A 17,943-nucleotide genomic window follows, 5' to 3' on the forward strand; every position below is an offset into this window, starting at 1 on the left:
GGTACTAATACTAGTTAGTTTTAAAATTACGATAAGCCCGGCCGAACCATAGATATTATGATTTATAAAAGCAGTACAAAGATTATTAATCCACTTAAAATGAAGATAAAAGTTTTCGAGTTATTAATAGCTACATTCTCACCAACATTGGTTGTGGTACAACGGATGAGGTTGCTCCACCCTTAACCAGACGTCGAGGGTTCGACCCTGGGCAAAGAGAAAACTCTGTTGGGAGCGCTACCCCCGAATGGGGCCCTACCCGACGCGAATTTGGATTAGTCGGACTCCAATGCGGGTACCGGACATCGGATGGAAAACCCAAAAAAAAAAAGCTACATTCTCACAATATCTACTTTGATATTGATCCAAAAACTGATAATTAGTGAAATACTTGAATAATTATTCAACTCCATAATATACCTGCATAATATGTAGGGTTCTTGCTTAATTGCATAATATACCGAGTCATGCAAGCTATATTTTAAAAAAAATAATATCAGTATTATTTAAAAAAAAAGTTAACCACAAATATAGTATATGAAAGAACAATGCACAATTTTGTGTGTCAATAAACAAATCAAAGGATCAAATAATCTCTACTTTCAGTTAGGTTGTATCAAATTAGGATAGGGAACTAGCTTTAATATAAACATCCAAAACTTCTAAGAGAGAGAAAGACCCATCTCTCTCTAAATCCCATCTTAATACACCCAAGCATATTGCGAGTTGACCCACGCGCCATGACTATTAAGGTACCACCCATTGTTTCCTCACTGGAACTCCCTGACCAACAGGATTTCCAAATGGTAATCGACACTTCTAAAAAGAATTCCTACATTGATGTAGTGATGGATAGACTCCACCCTTCTTCACAATCTTACTTAGATCCAGTATCCCTCAAAGCCAACGACCACCTAGACTTTCAAGACGATGCTATCAAACTAACCACAGAGGATAAGGCGAGGCTTTACTCTCCATGGAGGAACTCGATAACTATCAAAGTACTAGAGAGAAAGTTCAATCACCAGTTTCTACGCACAAAAATCTTAGATCTATGACAATTACAAGAGAACTTGATCTTGATAGATCTAGGATTTGATTTCTAAACAGTCAAATTCAAGAATGAGAAAAGCCAGAAATGAGTATTGTAAGAAGAACCTTGGTTCATAGATGGGTCGTTCTTATCAGTAAGACGATGGGAGCCAAATTTTGTACCTAGTGAAACACAGATCTAAACTACTGCGATATGGCTCCGTTTTCCTCAACTACCCATAGAATTCTATGATAGATTAATTTTGGAGAGAATAGGAAAGAAGATTGGCTAATTACTCAAAATCAATTCATGCACATCTTCTACACTACGAGGGAGGTATGCTCATAGTTGTGTGCAAATTCCACTTAAAACACCAGTCAGAACCTCTGTGCTAATTGGGAACCATAAAAAATCTATAGTCTACAAGGGAGGGTATTCTTTGCAAATATTATGGTAGTTTGACTCACACTGCAGTCCTTGTGGGCACTCTAATCCAACGCAAAACATACCAGCAAAGGATAGAGCCTCAAACCCAGTAGCTTCAGATGGAGATCAAGAATGGAAAACAGTGACATTCACCAGGAACAAGAAGAAATCCCCTAACCCTTCAAGTACAACAAAGCAAAATGGGTCGAACTTAGGGCAACACATCAAGGTAAAGATGTGTGATGCAAAATCAGGTAAGTTTCTAGAAATTAGAAACATCCATTACGTGATGCCGACTACCACTCCGATCAGAAAAGCCCGCACAAAAGGAGATAGAAAACCTTCCCCAGATGGGCCAAACGGGTTCTAAGAATGGACCCATTGGTCAAAGTCCAACGACTTCGGGGACATAAAAATATGAACCTTTTCTAATGGGCCACTAAAATTAGCAGGCCCAGCTATGAATGATGACTTGGGAAAGGCCCAAATGACTTTAGGCTTACCCGATAAGAGTCAAATTAACCCAATAGAGTTCAAATTATATACCCCTTTAACAAAGTCAAAGGAAAAATTCCATTCTAATCAACAAGTCACTTCTAAGATCCCTGTATTAGTACAGTACTCCCCGAGACACCAACTTCTTCATTTTCTCTAATAGAATTTTTCCTGCTACTAATAACAATCTTGTCTAAACAGTTGACCTTGAGGGAGGTCTGACATCCTTCACCCCTCCCTCAGTATCTCTAATCCCTAAATTTAGGGGAAATGATGGCAAAATAGGGGGTCATATATCCCAACCAGGTACCCTTCCTTATACGTATCCCACTCTCACCCATACTACTACTTTGAAGGAAGACATCATTCCTAATAATGGCTCTTCTAAACCTCTCTCCCATCTAGGGAACTCTATTCTTCACCTCAGAACCTCTACCCTTAACTCATCTCCCATTATCATGGCTAGAAATAGGTCTGACGATCTAAGCAGTCCCACTCCATCTATAATTGGATGGGAGAAGAATCACAGTGATCATTCAGAACCCCTAATACCTCACCCAACTGATCATGGAAGGGATGAACCAAGGACTGGGAAGACTGGGACAAAATATATGAATGACAACACTGATGAACATTATCAGTCAATCATCTCAGCAAATCCTACCACCAAAAAGGCTCCCAAAGTTGATCAACCAATAAAGCTTGAAATTACCTTTCTTTCCTCTCAAGATACCTGGAATACTAGAAGTAGGCCCCAAGTTTATGCTAACCCAAGGAGTTTTCTATGGAATCATTTCTATTCTACTGTCCTTGTCCCCAAAAATGAGAAAAAAGAGAGAAAGAGAGTAAAAATAATGGAATCAATTAAAGATAGCAACAAAGAAATGGAAAAAATCCTAGCCTTTCTAAGGATTCCAAAAACAGATGTAAGAATATTAGAAAAGCCACTAACTTTAAGGTTCAAGGATATGGTAAGCGAAATAGAGATTATCTTGCTTTCTAGAGACTTGAACAAGTTCAACATAGAGATCTCCTTCCCCTGTACCAACAGGCTGAACCCTGATAACTCTATGATAACACTGATGTCCAAAAACAGAAAAATAATGGATCCATCACCTCTGGACAAAGGCAAGGCACTAATGGGGGAGACCCCACCTCAAATAATCCAATTAATGATGAATGCATCATATAGGATGTTAGTGGGGCTAAAAATGCTGAGTTTAAGAGGCACTGTATATCTATGGTTGACATCCATAAGCCTTCTACCCTAGCATTGCTTGAGACTAGGATGAGTGACCATAAAGGCATTTCTGAGACTCTAGGCTTCTTTAATAAAATCTAATATCCTCTTAATGGTAATTCTAAAGGCATAGTCATTATGTGAAAGGATGACAATGTCAATATTACTGTTATTTCTATCACCTCTTAGGCAATCCACACTACTGTGCAAGTATTAAGTCCTCCCTCTAACTGGATTCTTACTGTTATGTATGCTAGTAACTCCTTTGAGGATAGAAAACTCTTGTGGAACCAAATTACTGATTTATCTAATGATATTAATAACTCTAATAACAATTCTTGGGTGATTGGGGGTGTCTTTAATGAAATCCTCAAAAGCTCTAAAAAGTTTGGTGTAATAACATTATCTACTATAGATCTTCTCATTTTTGTGATTATATCAACTCTAGTGGTCTGATAGACTTAGGTTTTAAAGGTAGTAAGTACAACTAGACTAATAAGAGATATAAAAATAGACAGACCCTTATTATGGAAAGGTTAGATAAATTGACATAACCCGAACCCGGGCCTGGCCGTATCGGGTATCTCAAGTCCAATCAGGATCAGAGACCACCCCTAATACCCAAACTATCGCCTATCTTACACCCCACGTCAAATGAATTCCAAACATATAACAAGATAACAGAATATTAATTTTAAAATATTATAATAAGTATATAACTAAAACCATCTATTCACAACCAATTATCCAACCAATACCAACACCAATGCCAATTCCAACACTAATATCGATATCACCCATGTCCACAGTAGTCTGACAAATCCTCTAATCAAAACCAAAGAATATCCAGTCGGGATATTCCCCCGACCATAGCCAAAGCCAAGACCAAAGGAATAGTAAAGACATAAAGAAATCCATAGCATGAAATGGGGTCTTTCGAAGTATGGAAGCTCACCACTTCAGTCTAACTCAAAAGGTATCCCCGAATCACCAATTCACTGAGCAGAAGGAGTGGAAGTATTGCCGATTCCTAAATCACGTGGGGATACAGCATCCGAAGACAGTTAGCAAGATGAATGCTAGTATGTAACTCAGGAAAAAAGATAAAGTAATGTCATCAATCCAAAATCAAGTTAAACCAATGCATATAACCATATGAAAATACATATATACATATATACAATGCGCAGATAGGGAACAGGGTTTAGCATGGAATTCAAATCCTTAACCTGGGTTGTGTATCTTTACCGTCATAAATCCACCTATGGGCTATATGGGTCTAGTGTTACCTCACTAAACGGGCCCCAGTGCGTATTAACCACATGAACCACATATATCATAAATGGTCGGGGATTCCCTTGGACCCTTCGCCCTCTATGATACATATATACGTGTATAGACTTGAGGGATTACCTTGTACCCCACAAGCACACAGTCATCAAGACCAACCCTCATGTTGACAAACATAAGTTTCCAGTGTTAGTCCTTCAAACTCACACCTTCACGGCTAGCTATCACAACCCCCATTATTGCCAAATTAAACCATTTAACACATAACTAAACCACCAATTCTAGGAGTCAATTATAAGGTATTATTAAGTGGTATCGTCATACCGACTATAGCTTGTAAGTGATATCATTAATTCAAGACTTAGGGGATTCCCGTGTATCTCGCAGACTCTATTATTAAAATCACTAAGGGTATTCCCGTATACCCCACAAAGTTTTAATAAATCATTCACTTAGGGGATTTTATTATAATCTATAAGGTTTTTAAAACCATCCTTAACCATTTATATCATGCATTAGTTTCAAGAAACAAGCAAAGCCAAGTGGTAATGCATACATCAAAATTAATTATGCAAGTGGGTTGAGTTTATTACCAATTTCCATACCAAAATAATCAATTTTGGGGATTCCATTGTGCCCACATTTTTATCCAACATTCTTATGCAACCCAATATATTTACTAACCATCAATTTAAACACAATATCATTAATATGATGGAAGAAATATTTAAATAGTTTATATTAAAAACCCTCAACCCATAGTTCAAAACCCAACATCAATATTCTATGAATAATAATTTAAATCACATGCTTTTATAAAATTGATAATGAGGAAAGAGTAACATGCCTTAAACACTAATAAGTACGGAGAGAAATCACCCTTGGAAGCCTCAATTAATTAATCTCTTGAAAATCCTAAGTGTTCCTAACCTTGAGGATTCGAGAATGTTTGAGAGTCTATTTGATGTGATTATAAGGTCCAAGTATGACCTAAATAGGTTATAAGACGTGGGTTTCAAGTTGGACAAAAAGAAAAATATCCAAAATGCACTTAACTTAAAAGCTGGAAAAAGGTCGCCTTTGATTACGAGTCAACCATTGACTTGTAACCACTCCTTACGATTCGTCACCATGAGTCGTAACCAGGGTAGTCTCACCAAGAACATAAATTGTTATCCTTATGAATCAACCAACTAACCCGTAATGAGACCCTACACTCGTAAGGTCCCATCGTAGTCAACTCAGAACTCAAATAGGTCAAACACTAGACTTTCTACGATTTTATCCCACAACTCATAACATATCCCTACGGCTCTTAGTGAGACACTCTTACTTAGAGTAGAATCAAGCCACAAACTTACATGATTTAGTTATGACTCCTCCTAACAACTCATTAAGAGTTTTTACGACTCGTGCCCTCAAATTGTACCCATAATAGAAACTCAACACCACACACTGGTCACCTTATGACTAGGGTCACATGACCCATCAAGACACCCTACAACTTATGGGGTCAAGTCATAACTAATACAGATAGCTCAAAGCTCAAGAAATTTTTAAGGGCCAAAATCCAAGGTGTTTCAGATTCTTATCTAATAACCTTTCCCAGAGTCTACTATTTTCTACCTACCTAGGACACATTTAAACTACTATCCCCTCCTATTGAATCTCTCTCGATAAATTCCTTCCTCCTCTAGACTTTTCAGGCTAAAAGCTATGTGGTGCTCAGATCCATTATTCCTCTCTATGGTTAGGAGTTCCTTTCAAGCAAATTCCCACCTTACTAAGCCCATAGTCCATTTTGAAACCCAAATTAAAATCTAGAACAAAGAAGTCTTTGGCAATATCTTCCATAGGAAGAAAAAACCCATTTCCAGATTAGTTGGTATCTAGAGATCTCCTAACTACCTCCACAATAGTTTCCTTCATGGTCTAGAAAGGTCCCTCACCAAGGAATTTAGTGAAATCCTCTTTTAAAAATAGCAATTCTAGATACTTAAATCCAGAATCAACTGGCTCACTGAAGGAGATAACAACACCAAATTTGTTCATTTTTCTACCATTAATAAAAGAAGGAGGAAAAAGATCAACTCTTTGAAAAATGGAACAGGGTTTACTCATAGAAAATCAAAGATAACATTCTCAACTTTTACAATAATCTATATATGTCGACCATTCCTCTCCCCCATTAATTACCAGTCCAATCCCTCTATTAATGGATCTGTTCTTACAGAGGACCACCAGTCTTTAGTTAATATACCCTTTGGTACAGAAATGATGAAAATTGTGTTCTCATTCCAACCCATTAAGGTCCCTGGACCAGATGGGCTCCACCATCTCCTGTACTAAAACTACTGGGATATTATGGGCCAATATATCCTAAGCTATTGTAGGGATGATGTGCTATAGAAATATAGCACTTTCGGTGCTTAAAACTATAAAATTATGCAAGTTTCTAAGATTGTTTTGTTAGATATAATGCATTTTGGGTATATTTTGCAGGAAATTAGATTTTGGATATTAAGTTCATGAAAAAAGATAAAAAGGTGTTTTTGGCTACTTATGTGATCAATAATGGGTGTTCATGACACTTTACGAATTGTTTGTGACCAAAACATGTGCGAGAATTGAAGAAAAGCTGAAAAATAATTTTCGACACTTGCTAAGTCAACATTCGAACCACATGTAGCACATGTGGACCGTATGTAGGAAAAACATATGTCAGAAGTACAAAATCCCGAGAACAGAGTTGCAGAAAATTTTGGTCTAAGCATATGCGGTCACCACATGTGCCCAGCCTCAGGCTACATATACCACATTCAGTTACAGTTTTGGGTTTTTACTTGTGATTATTGTGATTTCATCTTATGATTTCAATCATTAATATTGTTGATTACTTCACAAGCATGAGCGACTAAAAATCCTTAGCTAGGGTTGTGGAAACCCTGGCAGATTGACGAAGTAGGAGAAATGCTATTATTGTTCTACACAAATACCTATGAATGTATTGTATTATCTTCACTTTAATAGTTATCTTAGCGGTTGAAAACATTAGTATCCCACCTAGATTATAGCTCTTTACTCCAAAAAAAGAGTAGTGACTAGGAAACGATAATGACAATAGTAATTTGAGGTTTAATTATCGATCCTCGCTACTAGGTATTATCTAAGTAAGATGGTTAGCTTTCATCTAATAACTAGAGACTCAAAAGGTAATAGTTAACTGGGATTAAGATAAGGGTTAATAAGACAGCATCCTGAGACTCAAAAAATAAAGGGTGAAATTTGTCAGCTCATCCAAAAGACTGTAGATAGTACATAACTTATTGATTCTGCATACAAGGTATCTGGTTGGTCCAACATAGAATTATAAACCTTTAGAGTTGAGAAACTAGGGGGAACATAATCCTACTATTCACCTACGACTGATTACAACTGAAGTTGTGCCACTGGTTCGATATTGCTACTCAAAATCCCTCATTTACTTTTCCAGTTTTGCGCATTGACAACAATAGATGAGAGCCACAATTCCAAATATTTCCTTGGGATTATACCCTAATCTTTGTTGGGTTACTATATTTGACAGCGACCGTATAACCTTTAGAGTGAAGGTGTAGCTTGGGCTTTATTAAATTTTGGCACCGTTATTGGGGAATATAGTATTGATCTGTGAATTAAAGTTATTGCAGTTCTTGGGTTTCTTATTTTTGTGATTTTTCTTAGTTGGGTATACGGCAGTATATGCCTAACACATGGAGTAGAGGCAATCCCTTACTCCTAGTGAATCAGAATCCAAAGAGGATCCTACAAATACCTTGTAGGATGATAGAACAGAAAAGAGATGTATTCCTAAAGGGGTTCGTAATGATGTGCCTCCTATTCCTACCGAAGGAGTATAATATATTATTGATCGATAGACTGGTGAGATTTTAGCTCAATCTAAACATGAGAGGAGGGCAACAAAAGAAGCTCAGTGAATAATTAGGGAGGTGAAGTTAGCTGAGAAGAGACAAGAAGCAGACCGCTGAGCAACACTCAGTGGAAACCAAAATAGAGCTAGAGGTGACTATGTTCAAGTTATCTCAATATATCAGTAAGTGCAGTCATATATAGATGATGAAGAAGATCTAGGATACATTGAACCGACAGAGACAGAAGCTTTTATACCTTCTATTTTACCCCAGGCATCAAATTTGACATAACAAGCGCAATGATATAACTCTTAAATCTAAAGGGTGTGTTTGCGATATTGCCTGCAGATGATGAAAATATGTATCTTGCAAATTTTATCATGATCTGCAGCTCGTATACGATCCTAGGGGTGAATCAGGAAATGCTTAGACTGAGGTTGTTCCCCTTTTTACTTACAGGAGAAATATCTTTATAGTTAGGGGAATTTCCAAGAGGATCTATCACTACATGGAATAAGTTGCGCAGGTAATTCTTGAATCGGTTCTTTTTGGCATCCAGGATGTTGCTTCTCAAGGATAAGATCTATAATTTTAGGTAGCTATAATCAGAATCTATATACGAGGCATGGTTTAGATTCAAGAAGAAGCTAAGTATGATGCCCAACCATAAGATGTTAGGGATGAGCTTATTGGAGATATTTTATAGATCCTTGACCATCAGTTCTAGAGCCGTGGAAGACACTATCTCTAGAAGATATTTTATGAGACTACACTGAGAGGCAGCTTCAGAGATGCTAGATCAAACCTCACTCTCTAACCAAGGGTAGCAAACTTGGAAGGCTGAAAGAAGATCTAGCATATGTGTTATTAGTGCCTTCTCCGACCAGGAAGTAGTTGATAATTCAGTAATGCAAGAAATTGTTACTAAGAACTGATCTTGGAATACTGGCAAAACAATTTGTAGCAGCTTGTTCTGAGAAAGTAAACATAGTAGGAGCAGAGGGTTTAGCTTCCAAAGCATATGAGTCAGAATTAGAGGAGGAAACAAACTATCTAGATCGTTAGTACGTGGGTTTTTAAGCCCAAGGGCACGGGAACCAAGGTTAGAACTATTATGACAGATACAAATACGATAGTAGAGAGAAAGATGGTGATTGAAGAAAGAAGGATGAATAAAGAAAGAAGGTATATCGGTACATTCCACCTAACAGACGAGATACATAGTCAAGGATGAAAGAGATGCTGACTAAGCTGGTAAAGGGTTAAGAAAATCAGGAGATCAACTTTAAGGAGATTAAGGATGACATTTTAGGATTGAACCAAAAGGTTGAACCCATACAACTTCTATCAAGTAATTAGAGAAGTAATTCGGGCAGATGTCAGTAACTCTAAACCAAAGGCAGCAAGGTACCCTTCCAAGCAAAACTGTGCAAAATCTAAAAAATGACGATCATATTCTTGCTATTACCACAAGGAGTGGTATCACTACTATAGATACCTCATTACCTGATGCAAAAGCGCCAAGGCATGATTAAGCTGCTATTGATGAGACACCTATTGTAGTGATAGAAAAGGCAGTAGGCGGTGATGATCTAGCTAGTAAGGAAAAAGGTAAAGGGCCAATTTTAAGCAGTAAATAAGATATATTCTGAGACCACCCCTAACCTTTTCTTAGCGACTAAAGCAGAAAAAAGAGGAATGATAATTCAAGCGATTCATTAAGATGTTGAAAGAATTAAGCTTGAATATTCCTCTTCTCGAGGCATTGGAGCAGATGCCTGGATATGCCAGGTTTACGAAGCAATTGGTTACAAAGAATAAAGAGCTACGATTGAGGATGTTGATAGTTTGCACCACTGTAGTGTAGTCACTACTAGGTCTCTGGCTCAGAAAAAAGGTGTCCCCATAATATTCACTATACCATGATTGGGTCATCTCGATTCGCCAGAGCCTTATGTGACCTTGGAGCCAACATAAATTTGATGCCTCTAGCTGTGTTTAAGAAATTGGGTTTGAACCCTCCTATACTGACTTCAATGTGGCTATGAAGGTTGGACGCACAGTGGAGAGACCTGTGGGCATTTCGTTTGATATTATTATGAGAGTTGATAACTTTATCATTTCGTTTGACTTTGTCATTCTAAACTGTAAGGTTTATATTGAGATGCCCATCATATTGGGGAGACCATTTATGGCCACAAGTTGAGTAATGGTTGACATAGAAAAAGGAGAGCCAAAATTCAGAGTCAATGGTGAGGAGGCCACATTCAACATCTAAATATCAATGAAGCAACCAACCAACATGAGGGTGGTGTCAGTAATTAATTGTATTGATGACCTGGAGGATACTCTTATGGGTACCTTGATGTATTATGAGAAATTAAGGTACCCACATTGAGTCGCGATGTTAAATCAAATGCTATTTGGGAGGAAACCCTTGAGCTTGTTGGTGAAGTTTGAGTAAGCATCACAACCACGTCTTGACATAATGTTAAATTAAGCGCAGGTTGGGAGACAGCCCACTATTTTAGTGTTTATTCTTTTTGTTACTTTTCTTTCATAGGTTTTTAGCTCATGGACATACTTTAAATATGGCAAAATTGCTACATTCATCATTTCCAGGTAAAGGAATTATGTGACCAACCTATCATGGTCACAAGTCCCGCACGGGCTAGGTAAGTTGAACAATAATTGAAAAGATGAATTTGAGGATGAGAATGAAAAGTTGTGGACTTTTACACATAATCATACTTTTGGGACCATAAACTTAAGTTTCAGGACTATAGGTAGCTGGGTAAATATCAAAATACCAAGTCTAGAATGAGAAGAAGGAGGAGTCATCAGTGGTGCCCCAGTCTGAGGAGGGTACCGCCATTCATGAACAGTAGTCAGATGTACCCCAGTCTAAGGAGGGTACAAAGCAGGCTTCCCATGAGATGACCATTACAGATAAGGGTACACCAGTACAACAGGGGCAGAGTCCCGTACTCATACATGCCTCAGAGGTACCTCTTGAGGAGGAAAATTTGAGGTGGTGTGTAGAGTGGATGCAGGAGATATTTGATATGGACAGTCGCATTTTAGAGGCTGGTAGGCATAAGAGGATTATTTATGAGGAGCATAGGATTGATCTATATGGGCTTAGTAGAGTACCATAGTTGCAGGATTTTATTAATCATTACCAGTTAGAGTGGATGACTAGACCACTCAGTTTTTACAAATCGATATGGTACATGATTTTTATAAATCTTACCATGCTACAATAGTTATTTCTATGCATAAATTTCCAGTCCTAATAAGACACACAGAGCAGCCACAACTTTATGAGACCCTTTTGAGAGGAGTCAGGGTTAATCTTTCAGCAGAGACTATCCGCTGGGTCATTTTTGGTCCAAACCATATCACTCCCACATCTACAGTAGAATGGGACTGCAGACTGAGAGTCACACGTGATAGATACATTATGCGGGAGACTAAACATAAATGAGAGAGAGTTGAGATGGCTAGGTGGATAGCCAATTATATTTCACCTTTGGGTGGAGATCCCATGGATCGAGGGTCATGGTGTGATAAAAAAAGGTTTGTTGAAATTTGATGCCAAGTTTTGTTGGTTGCTTATCAGATATCGACTATCCCATGTTGCTTCAGATACTATGTTGACTTAGGAGGAAGCAGTCCTGGTTGCTAGTATGATGGCCGAATATGCTATTGATTTTGCAACCATCCTTCGGTATGAGATCCATGATAAATCATTTGGGGAGACGATGAATCTGCTATTCCTTTGTCTGATTCAAAGATTATTTAATAAGGCCAGTGTATCTAAGATAGCGAGAGTTGATGAGAGGGTTCGTGTGACAACCACTATATAGATAAAGAGTATGAAGGATCTGGCATATCCTGGCCTTTCTAGGAGATATAGTAGCCTTCTGCAGTACCTCAGGCCCAGACTGAGGGTCCATTAGTTTCCATAGGGCCCGGTGATACATATAGAGGCAATGTGGGAGTTAGTGTTGATCTTAAGATAGGGGAGCAGAGAGAGGCCCCATATTTGAGTACTCAGGGTGAGGAGACACCAGCCACTTCTTTATCATCCCCAACTTCAATCTCATAGCTAGTTGGCATATCTTCAGAGCCTACTCGCCCATCCACTACAACTCCTGCTACAGGTATGATTATTATATCTCATGAGATCTTATAGAGCTTAGTGGACAGTGAGAGGGCCACTGAATCTCAATTGCAGGTTTTTAAGATCGAGATGACTACTCAATATGAGCAGATATATTCAGGGGTTCAAACTAGATTTGAGATGGAAGAGGCTAGATAGGATGCAGCACAGAGAGTTTCCTTGTCTGAGCTACGTGCTGATTTATAGGCATGACTTAATGAGTTTGAGATATGGATTACAGATTTATTTACAGAGACAGAGGCATCAAATCTAGCCTAGATGAGGGAGGAGATGAATATATTACGAGTAGAGGTATGCTCTCTCACAAAGAGCCATTTAGCATTCACTCCTTTAGTCATACCCCAGTGGTCCAGCTATCACCTTTGCATGCACCTAGACATTTTGATTTCTTCACGGATATGCTGATGATCCCTGTAGTTGAGGCTAAGAAAGGTTACATAGGAGGGTTGCAGGATCCTGATATGCCATATGGCCAGACCGTTAAAAAGCCCAGACATAATTTAATGGATTCTGTATTTATTAAGAGACAGAGGCGTGCAGTGATAGCAGCGGGTCTATTTTTTAGTAGTGTACCGCTACCACCGCCACCACCACCACCTTCGCCAGCTTATATACCCCAATTTAGGGATGCTTATGACTCGAGCACCTAGTGCATCCTAGGTATGGTCTTATTCCCTTTGTTTTATATTATTTTCATACATTAGAAATAATGCACAGTTTTTAGCTAGGGGTGGGGTATATCATAGCCATTGCGGGTTTTTGTTGCCATGCTTCTTTTCTTGTCGGCCACAGTTTGGTTGTAGAACCAGTATGTTTAGATTAAAATTTGTGTCGTATTGTGTTTTATTTTGTATTATGTTGTATTTTTGTGGAATTAGGAGATTTTTAAGTATTTAGGATAATTGTCATGTTTTTATGGATTTTTGAGAAAAATGATACCCCTCCAACTTGTGTTTTAGAACTGTGTGAACGTATATATATATGAACATTGTGGATCTTTTTATGGAATTAGGATTAGGGACATGATAATAACTTTCTAACAATTGCATGAGCTGGATAGGTAGTAGCTTGTGATATTGACTCTATACCATGTGTGTGTGAGATAATACATAGTTCTCTTTATGCATGGAATTCAAAACTTGCTCGGTTAGTCTTGCCTAGGTTGAAGGATAGTCGGTTAGGAAGGGATCATAGGTCGTTTTTGATTATTAGTCCATTTGTAGCTTAAATGACCTTGTAGGAACTATATTCGTGAAAAAAGGTATTTTTGGTTACTTATGTCATCAATAATGGGTGTTCATGACAGTTTTCAAACTATTCGTTATCAAGACATGTGCGGAAATTGAAGAAGAGCTGAAAAATAACTTTCGACACTTGCTAAGTCAACATGCAGACCGTATGTAGCACATGTGAACTGCATGTAGCACATGTGGACTGCATGTGTGCAAAGCATGTGTAAGAAGTCCAAAATCCCAAGAGCAGAGTTGCAGGAATTTTTGGTCTGAGCACATGCGATCACCACATGTGCCCAGCCTTAGGCCGCACGTACCACATGCGCCCAAGGCCAGGTTGCATATGGAGACTAAATGTTGCCACTGACCCTTTTTCTTCTATTTTGTTTGAGATTTAGTTTTAAGGTTTCCTCCATGTACTATAAATACCCCTTATATGTTTTTAGCAGAAGTTACGCACTCTTGATACTTACGAATATATTTGATTCTGAGATTTGTTTTTGTTCTTGGAACTCTCTTATATTGATTTCAGTTGATTAATTTATTTACAGTTTTGGATTTTTACTTGTAATTATTATGATTTCATATTATGCTTTCAATCATGAATGTTGTTGATTACTCCATAAACATGAGCGGCTAAAAACCCTTAGCTAGGGTTGTGGAAACCCTGGCGAATTAAGAAAGTAGGGGAAGTGCTATTGTTGTTCTAAACCGATACCGATGTATGGATTATTTTATCTTTACTTTAATAGTTATCTTAGCGGTTGAAAATGTTAGGATCCCGCCTAGATTATTGCTACTTACTCCAAAAGAGGAGTAGTGACTAGAAAAAGATAATGACAACAATAATTTGAGGTTTAACAGTCGATCCACGCTACTGGTATTATCTAAGTAAGATAGTTAGCTTTCATCTAATAACTAGAGACTCAAAAAGTAATATTTAACTGGGATTAAGAGATGGGTTAGTAAGGCGACATCCTGAGACTCAAAAGATAAAAGGTGAAATCTGTCTGCTTATCCAAAAAACTGTAGATGGTACATAACTTATCGATTCTGCATGCAAGGTATCTGGTTGGTCCAGCATAGCATGATAAGCCTATAGAGTTGAGAAGCCTGGGGGAACACAATCCTAGTGTTCACCTATGACTAATTACAACCGAAGTTGTGCCAAAAGTTTGATATTGCTACTCAAAATTCCTCATTTACTTTTCCAGTTTTGCCCATTGACTTCAAGAGCTAAGAGCCGCGATTCCACGTATTCCCTCAAAATTTGACCCCAAACTCTTTTTGGTTACCATAATTTTCAACGACCACATAATCTTCGGAGTGAAGTGTAGCTTGGGTGTGATCAAGGGAAGCTTTCTCCTCTTGCACTATGTGGTATAAAGTGTATGAGGCTTACTTATTCTTGATCCCCAAATGCAAAAATGCTGTCAATTTAAACAATTTCAGACCAATTGGGTTGTGCAACACCCAATACAAGATCATTACCAAAATTATTGCCAATAGGATCAAGCCACATCCAGGTAAGTTTTCTCTATGAAAGAAAGTCATCTGACAATGCTATTGTGGTTTGGCAATTTATCTCTCATTTTAGAAAAATAGAAGGGAAGAGTTTCAACATAATTCTTAAAATAGACTTGAAGAAAACCTTTGATAAAATTGAGTGGTCCTTTGTTTGCAATCTCTTTACTTCTTACCAAAATTTCCTAACAGCCTCATCAAGCTTATTATGTCCAACCTCACCACTTCATCTATCTCTATTTTAGTAAATGGGTGTAGAACCTCTTTCTTCAAACCTACTAGAGGGGTCAGAAAGGGAGATCATATGTCCCCTTATATCTTTATTATCTGTATTGAGCTTCGCTCTAAGAGAATTGACCATAACATTGACATCCTAAATTGGACTCCTATATCCATTAATAGGGGAGGGCAAAAGTTTCCCACCCATTTTTTACCGATGATCTGACTCTCTTTGCTAAAGCAAAATTTAAGAACTATCAAACAATCATGGCCTCTCTCAATATCTTCATCCAACACTTTGGGAAGAAAATTAACACTTCTAAATCCAAAGTCATTTTTTTTTCATAACTGCTGTGATAAGGAAAGAGTAACCCTTTCAAATCTCCTCAATATCCAAGCTAATAACTCCTTTGCCAAATACTTATGATTCCTATCTTCTACAAGAAGCCTACCAATGGAGATTTCTAGTTCATTTTGGATAATATCAACTCTAGGCTTGTAGGCTGGAAGACTAATTTGCTTAATATGGATGGGAGAACCACTCTAGCTAAAGCAATCTTGAGTAATATTTCTAATCATGTTAGGCAATACATATCTATTCCAAGCCATATCCTCAAGCTCATAGACAGGACCCAAAGGAACTTATTATAGGGAACTACCTCTAAGAAGAAGAGGATACACTTGGTCAATTAGAAGATCATTGGTCTTCCTAAAAGTGAGGGTGGACAGGGGATACATAAAGCCTCCTATAAGAATGACACCATGATATGTAGCTTAGCTTGGAGGTTTTAATCTAACCCCACCAAACTTTGGGTTAAAATCCTTGGGGTGAAATATAAAGGCCCTCTAATGAGGAATCCCAGACCCAAAGATTCAAGAACCTAGAAAACTATCCTTAATGGATGGATAGTGTGTAAAGAAACTTCTCTCTGGATGATTCATAATGGTAGGGACATAGTTTCTGGAATAACAAATGGATCCCCAACCATCCATCTCTGAGAGATCTTATCTAGGGTTTTATGCTTAAACAAGATATTGAACCTAAAGATTCTGACATCTAGACTAACTGGGAATGGAACTTTGAGTCCTTATCTCTGAATGTCCCTATAACCTTAAAGCATACCATCCAACATACTATCTATCCTAATCTCAAAGCCTCCAGGGACTGCATTATCTAGAGACTTATTGGTAATGGCTAATTCATAAGTACTAGTACCTATAAGCTCATTGGTGAAAAGGAAAGAAATAATATTGACCAACCTAAACCAGACTTCTCCAAAATCTGGAAGCTTTACCATTCCTAAAAAGGTCAAATTCTTCCTATAGTTACTCTAGCACAACATGATCCCAACTAACTCTTACCTTAGTAATAGGGGCGTGCCTCTAAATCCCAGATGTTAGGTGTGTACTCATCACACAGAAAATATCCAACACATCTTCTTTGAATGCCCCAATGCCCTTGATTTTTGGGGAAACATGCTAAACAGAACTTCCTCCAATAGTTTTTTATCCATCTCCAACTTTTATCCTAGCTGTTGGGAAATGACTTAGGGAAAATTAGGAACCTGCAATTTGATAACAACATCACTTGGAAACAGATCTTTCCCTTCAGTCTTTGAATTATCTGGAAAGCAAGGAACCACAATGTGTTTAACCACAGACTAACAAACCCTCCTTCTCTCAGGATTATACTGAAGCCATTGAATATTCCCACTTTGTTAGGAGAAAAACCATATCCAGGCCCAGGACTACCATTGCTATGAAATAGAATCCTCCTCAAGAGGCCATTTTAAGTTAAACACCGACAATGCTTTCCTAGGAAACCCAGACAATCAAGGTATATCAGGGGTTATTAGAAACAAAAATGGGGAATGGATTCTGGGTTTTCACAGGAGTTTCCTAAACTCCACAAATAATCAAATGAAGTTGTTAACTCTCAATAAGGGTTTGAAACTGGTTGAACGAAACAACTTCCTCCCCATAAAGATTAATATTGACTCCACTGAGGTAATTTCTATGTTTCAAAATGTTAATCTTCTCTATGATATTATTATTTATGAATGAAGGTCAAGGCTCATGGGGCTGGGAGCACCAGTAGTACAACATAGTTATAGGGAGCAAAACCAGGCTGTAGATTGGCTAGCAAAGGAGGAGGCGTCTAATACTAGGTTTGATGGTCCTACTTTTTTTATAGTTCCACCAATTTTTGCCCGAAAAATAGTCTGGACAGACATTGTAGGAACTATATTCGAAAGAAATATTTCTATATGTAATGAAGCCTAAACGAGTTTTATTTTAGCTACTTTTAATCCAGGCTAGAGCCTGCGTGTTGTAAACTCCTAATTACTATTAGAATCTAATATCCTGTTAACCAAAAAATAATCTCT

This window comes from Capsicum annuum, chromosome 11 (assembly GCF_002878395.1).
Source record: "Capsicum annuum cultivar UCD-10X-F1 chromosome 11, UCD10Xv1.1, whole genome shotgun sequence".
Taxonomy (NCBI): Eukaryota; Viridiplantae; Streptophyta; class Magnoliopsida; order Solanales; family Solanaceae; genus Capsicum; species Capsicum annuum.